General features: G+C 37.5%; 1 long non-coding RNA gene across 1 annotated transcript; it reads left to right on the top strand.

Annotated features, from left to right (window-relative positions):
* The first annotated feature begins 245 nt into the window (after positions 1–245).
* Positions 246–3,207, top strand: LOC128516064 (uncharacterized). The gene is made up of 3 exons (XR_008356735.1): positions 246–337; positions 1,155–1,249; positions 2,939–3,207. It is a non-coding gene; the product is annotated as an uncharacterized LOC128516064 (long non-coding RNA).
* The last annotated feature ends 2,931 nt before the right edge of the window (positions 3,208–6,138 follow it).

Consider the following 6,138-nt stretch of genomic DNA (forward strand, 5'->3'; position numbering starts at 1 on the left):
TAGAAAAACACGGCACGTTAGTGCGCCACGGAGGGAGCTTAATGTTCTCACTCCTTCATCGTTCATTAACCTTATATTGTATGAAAACGGTTATAATGCCTAAACAAAATTTTTTGTCTAGCATTTTTAAATTATTGGCACAATTCACTATGGTTGTTTTATGGTTGTGAACTACAAACGGTTACTTAATCAGTTATTAATATATGTTTTTTTTTTGTATTTCAGATTTTTTTTCAGGAATAAAAGTAAATGCAGTGCCGCTACTGTAAATTTTCTGCACAGCAGCAAGACGTGCTGCTCAAGCATTACAGGCTTCATCACTGGAAAGCCGGTAAAGGTGCTTATCCCTGCATTCATCCAGCGTGTGCTTGTGTTTTCAAAACAACAGGGGCCCTAAAAACCCATTTATGGAGAGCACATCCTAAAACAGATACATGCACTGAACTTGGCACTTTTCGGTGTGAGTTATGTGAATTCTCAGACATTTGCTCGCTGCCACTATTTCTACAACATTTGGGAAGACATTTAAAAAACCATGAGCTGGTTCATTGTCCTTTTGCAAACTGTGATTTTACCAGCAACAGCAATATTACTTTCAGAGCTCACAAGTCCAAGAAACACAGAAAACAAACACTGAAAGACCTCCGTACATCTGTTTGTATCATAAGTAGTACAGACAATGAATTTGTCACAGCTTCAGTTTCACAAAGTGTATCAAATCAAGGTGAAGAAATACAGGGAGAAGATCATATGTCAGACTTTGATCTTGAGGACTATGAGTCAGTAATTGAACACAAAATTGCTGCCTTGTTGTTGTTTATGCAGTCACAGTTGCATGTGTCCCAAAGTGCCTCTCAACAAATTATTGACAATATAAATGACATTCTGTCAGTCACAAACTCATACATGCTGTTTGCAATTAAGGAAAGTCTGCTAAAACACAACTGTAATGTCAATGAGTCTATTGTTGCTGACATTGCAGACATATTACGAAAAACAAACCCATTTCTGAGTGCTACCAGTGGCAAAGGTCCACTTTCAACCAATTATAAGCAAAATATTTACTTTAAAAACAATTTTGGCGTAATTGAACCAGTTGAATATGTGTTTAATAGGGTGCAAAATCACACATTTGTTTATGTTCCTCTTTTGAGGGCTTTAAAGTTGTTGCTGGATCGACCTGACGTACTTGAGAAGACGTTTCCTATCAAGGAGAGGACACCAGGATATTACACCTCACCATTTGATGGTCAGTATTTCAAAAACAACAAGCTTGTTGGTGGCCAAGATTTCAGACTTTCACTTGGATTTTATATTGATGATTTTGAAATAGCTAATCCTCTAGGAACCTCTAGAAAAAAGCATAAAATTACTGCAGTCTACTGGGTCATTTTGAATTGGGATTCACAGTACCGATCAAATCTCCACTCTATCCAGTTGGCACTGCTTGGGAAAACTTTAGAAGTGAGAGCGTATGGCTATGAATCATTTTTTGAACCACTTTTATGTGACTTAAAGAACTTGGAGGACAATGGTGTATATGTTGAACAGATAAATGAGAATATCAGGGGAACAGTGCTTACTGTGTCTGCAGACAATCTTGGAGCTCATGGGCTTGGAGGATTTCAGGAAAGTTTTCGTGTGGAAAAATTCTGCAGATTTTGCTTAGCATCTTTGGAAGACATTCAGACAGTAGAGGTAAGACAAGGAGTCTTTCCGCTTAGAAGTCCAGAGCAGCATGACCATTGCATTGCTGAGTTGAAGAGCAGTGAGTTTCTAACAAATGTGAATGGTGTTAAAGACGAGTGTGTTCTTCAGAAACACCTATCCTTCTTTCATGTTATTACTGGTTTTCCTCCAGATGCTGTACATGATCTGTTTGAAGGGGTAATACCTAGGGAGTTGGCTCTTTGTTTACAGAAATTGATTGATGCCAAGTACTTTACCTTTGAGCAGCTCAACACCATTATCTGCTCATTTCCATACTCCTTTTCAGATAAGGTAAACAGACCCCAAAGAATTCCACAAAACTTTTACAAAAAAAAAACAGTGGGAGGCAATGCACACGAAAATTGGGCCCTACTGAGGCTGCTCCCTTTCATGGTAGGCAGTATGGTGCCTGAGGATGAAAAAGTATGGGAACTGTTAATGGACTTGGAAGACATTGTGGAATTAGTTGTTAGTTCAAAACTATCAGAGGAATCTATCTGTTATCTGGAGAGTAAGATTTCTGATCATCGGCAGTTGTTCACCAATGTATTTCCCAATGAGAGGTTTCTACCTAAGCATCACTACCTTGAGCACTATCCAAACTTGATCCGGTGTTTTGGTCCTCTGGTTAATCTGTGGACAATGCGTTATGAGGCAAAACACAGCTTCTTCAAGAAGGTGGTGCATGACACCCACAATTTCAAAAATCCTCTTAAAACATTGGCAAGTAGACATCAGCTCATGGTTGCTTATGCACTGGACTCACAAAATTTATTCAAAGCACCATTGCACATAGAAAAATTGAAAGTGGTCAAAATGTCAGCTGTTGAATCAAAACTGAGGATAGCCATTGAGAACAAATATTCAAATCTGAGTTCCTTGTCCCTGGCTTCAAATGCAACATTGCATGGAACATTGTATAGAAAAGGAATGATTCTGCCTGTTGGAGTCCTTGATGGGTTTCCAGAGTTTGGTCGTGTTCATAGTATTTTGGTTGTTGGTACTGAGGTTTCATTCATAGTGGAGAAAGTCTCTTCATGGTACTTTGAACATTTTCGAGGATATGAAATTGTTGGAAGTGCTTACTGTGATGTAGCCATTGTCAAACCACAAGATCTAATTGATTTCTATCCTCTGTCATCATACAATGTAGGTAGAAAGATCATGGTGTCCGCAAAGAGATTTTTACTTTAATTAAATGTAATTATTTCTCATTTCTCATTCCCAGGAAACAATGTTGCTTCGAGTTATTCTCTCACCTGACAACATCAGGAAGCTAACTATACCCACACCATCGTCTACTGATGAGCTCGCTGCCGTTCTTTGTGAAAAATTGCAGATTCAGAGAGGTTTCGTGATCCAATATGAGGATCCTGATTTCAACAATGAACTTTGTACTTTACATGACATCACAGAACTTCCAAAAGACAAGGCTACTTTGAAGCTCCACTGGGAACTAGTTTTAAGTTCAATGGCAGAGGATGGTCACCTATCTGATTTCACTCTGGATACAGCAAGCATGACATCCTCTCAGTCATCATCTTCATCATCCCATTCAGATTTTCCTCCTCCAGCCCGATCTAGATCAGATCAATGGCCAAGCAAGTTTCCAGTGCCTTTATTTTCATATGATGTAGAGTTAAGGCTGAAGAGAGCCAATGAGGATCTTCAAGAAAATGGAACAACGCTGATTGTTCCAAGAGACATTAAAATAAATATATTAGAAAAATTGGCTGAAACAGTGTACTCCTACAAAGCCTACCCCAGTGACTCTGAAATAGAGAAGGTTGCATCTGCTTTAGTAGAAAAACACCCTTGTCTCAAAGATCCAGGGTCTGAAATGGGATGGGGGGCATGGAAAATTAGCTTAAAGTTTAAAATGGCAAATTATCGACAAAAACTCTGCAATGCTGGATGCACCGAGATGGTTGTAAATACTCATTTAAGACAAGGTTCATCTAGAGGATCTCTGAAGAGGCCCAGAAGATCTGAACTTAACTTTCTCCCTGATCATCCTGTTGGTTTAAATGAAGAAGAATTGGAGAAAGCAAGGGCATTGATGGAGGAAGAAGTCAAAAAGAAAAATTTGAGCTTGACCCTTTTGAATACAAAGATGGAGATGACATTCTCCTTGAGGAGAAAGGAAATTGTGCAGGACCAGCCACTAGTGTCAGCAATCAAGCAAAGATGGCCAGGCCTGTTTTTTGAGGAGGAGGTAAATAATTTTCCATTGGAATTAAATGTCTTGCAATTGTTCGCTCTGCTTTTGTTTGTGTAGTTATTGTGGATCTCTCATGATTACCCACAGGTTTATGCTGAATTCTTCCGTATCAACCGTATTGACCTGAAGTCCACATTCCTCACGTCACTGGACAATCACACCAGGGGTTTGCTGAAAATGTACAGAGCCAAAGTAAGACAAGGAAGGGGTAATGACTTGGAGAAACTTCTGGAAAACCTGGATGAACAGGTCTATCATTTCTCTCTGTATATAATTCTGTTGTCATCTATCTTGATGGTTATTAATACCTGTTAAAGGAAAGGGTCTGTGCAATAGCTTACTGCTCCACCGTATAATAAAAAACGGAATGTGTCACAAAGGTTTCATGTACACCCGATGTAGATGAGCTACAATACATATAACAAATCCCCCCAAAAAAACACAAACAGGTTTTACAAATGACAGAAAAATTTGTATACAAGAATCTCACAAAGGGTATGTAGAGATGATTGCCTATTTCTATGTTTTTTTATATTCATCACAGGCATTGTAGTTTACATGGGGAGTACATGGAAACCTTGTGAGACTTTGACGCTATTCTGTTGTTCACATGAGATGGTACAGGTGACAGATGTCACAGGTCAAGGTAATCAGCTCACCTGACCAAGACCTTGTGATTGAAACATTGTTTTTGCAATTCATATATTTAGAATATTGAGCTGTTGTACAGACTTTTTCCCCTTTATTATGTAACTCTGACCATTTCCTATATAAATGTACATAAACTCTCTGTGAATTAGATCACTTATTGACCTGTCCTTTTGGCAGATCACAGATTTGTCTGCACGTAGAAGGTCTGCTGTTCTTTCGTGGTCTTCCGCTGTACCTAAGAGAGCCAGCCTTGATTTCAAAGACAATTTTGGTAATTTATTTTAATAACTAAAGCCACTACTATTTGAGATCCTATTTGTGCTTTCATTCTGTCACCAAGTGTAACATTCATCTTGTTTCACAGGATACCGAGGCACTGGGACCACAAACAAAGGGCATGAAAATGGGAATAATAGAAGTGAAGGACAGCACTACCAACTCAGGATCGGATCCCAAGGTGGTCAGTGTGGCTGTAGTTCTAGAAGAGGAAGTAGTCATGGACAATCTGGGGACTTCACAAATGCCTTTATGATCCTCTTTGGTCTGCTTTATGCCCTAAATATGGAGTACCCCGATGACTTAAAGTACACATTTGAGGCAGTACAGAAGATTTTTTTGAACCTGGGAAAGGAGTGCACGGCAAGGGTACAGTCTTTCAAGAACAAGTTGTTACAGGTGTAATGATTATTACAAGTTTATTTAATTGAGATATTATTTTCATTGTGCACTTTTCTGGTCTGAAACAAGAGTCTAATAAAAATGAATCATTCTTGGATGCAAACAATCTTGGAGCTTTGCAAAATTATTTTACAACATTTTTCTTTTTATTTTAAATCATTTCTGTTAAAGCAAATATTTTATTTTCGAATAAGCCTGAGAAATATCAGTATATTTTGTTTTATAAAGCAGAAGTCTATTTTTCCAGTATACTGTTTTGACCGATTGTGATATTAGTAAGCTTTGTAACATGAATGTTAAGAGCACTGTTTCATTCATGCATTTTAAAATGTTATTTTGTTATAACAATGCAGCAATTGTATATTTGTTGAAAGAGAGTAGCTGGATTGCACTTTATCAATGTTGATAGTCTTTAACAGGTGTTTAAAGTATACATTAAAAAAATGTATTCAAATTTAGAGGAATGTGTTATGTTATTTGAAATGTGGCTACAGTGAAAAACGTACTCAAGTACACTTTGAGATGTTAATTTTATAATTATGCAAGCATAATTTCCAATTTAAAATTTACCTTTCAGTCAACTTGGAACATTTAATTGACACAACATTATATTTCAATTTGAGACTGCTTGTTGGCCTAACTAGGCATGTTTATTCAGCATAGAACATTTAGTTGACAGAATGTTTTATTTTAATTTGTGTGTACATATAGAGGTTATCAGCACAACAAAAACAAAATAGTTTACACAACTTAAATTGAGCCAACTAAAAATTTTAGGTGCAACAGGTCACTAGAAATTTTTTTGTTGGAGTAGCAAGTTTTTTTTTACAGTGTACTTTTGTTGGTCGAGGTTAATGATAGCTATTAGTTGCTGGCTT

This window comes from Clarias gariepinus, chromosome 28 (genome assembly GCF_024256425.1).
Source record: "Clarias gariepinus isolate MV-2021 ecotype Netherlands chromosome 28, CGAR_prim_01v2, whole genome shotgun sequence".
Taxonomy (NCBI): Eukaryota; Metazoa; Chordata; class Actinopteri; order Siluriformes; family Clariidae; genus Clarias; species Clarias gariepinus.